The sequence below is a fragment of the Fulmarus glacialis genome, unplaced genomic scaffold (genome assembly GCF_000690835.1).
Source record: "Fulmarus glacialis isolate BGI_N327 unplaced genomic scaffold, ASM69083v1 scaffold20068, whole genome shotgun sequence".
Taxonomy (NCBI): Eukaryota; Metazoa; Chordata; class Aves; order Procellariiformes; family Procellariidae; genus Fulmarus; species Fulmarus glacialis.
In genome coordinates this window covers 36,776-37,730 of record NW_009227829.1, presented here as the reverse complement: position 1 = coordinate 37,730, position 955 = coordinate 36,776, and positions in this window count along the sequence as shown.

Below are 955 nucleotides of genomic sequence, written 5' to 3'. Positions count from 1 at the left end.
AACTGGCTTGTTCTGATTTAATAGAACCAGTTCCTCCCCGCCTTAACCAAAAATCAACATACATTTTCACACCACTGTAACTAAAATGAAGAATAATTTTAAAAAAAATCACAGTCGGGTTATGAACAGAAACAAACAAGATACCGCAAAGCAGCTTGTGGATTTTCCACATAAAGGTGTAAACTTGGAGCACATCAGCTGCTCTGCAGTGGTGGCTGGCGTGCAGGCTCTCACCCTCATAGACATAAGGTAGTTTTTGCTTCTTCCACCATCTTTCACCTCTCTACGGGAAAACAGACACACAAGCTGCCTAAGGACTCTAAAAAACCCAATCACTTTCTCTTTAACCGTCATAAGAAATAGAGAGCCACACAAAAATAAGAGATGCCTGGATGCCTTTCATCAACTGCTTTTCCTTAACATTTCCTAATATTCTGTAAGAAGTATGTGATCCCAGCATGAGGAGACTTTGTGAACATTGCAAGAAAGACAGAAAGCCCATTTCAAACGTTACAAGGGGAGGAAGGGTTTCAGACACTTTCAGAGTTTCTAATTAAATTTTCTATGGCTTTTAAAAATGGCAAAGTCCCAGTTAAAGGATACGTGCTCTGTGTCTGGACCACTGCAAACTTAAGCTAAACATAAGACTAGATTTAACAGAAAAGGTCACCTACAAGACTGTTTACGCTTGTTGCGCTAAAATCAGATTTTGAACCAAGTTAAACCACAAAGATTAGATACACCGTCAAGGCCTCAGTGCAAGAATTTCATGGGAACCCTAGAGTACTAGGTTGTAGGAGTCTTTCTATTCAGATTAAAGGGTTTTGAATAAGGCCTTTAGGACACACTTTTGCTCACAGTTAGGGCACACTTTTGCTCACAGTTAGGGCACAACAGGTAGAAAACCTGAGTTCAGCACCTCCTTCTGCACATAAGCATTCACAGATGGTAACAG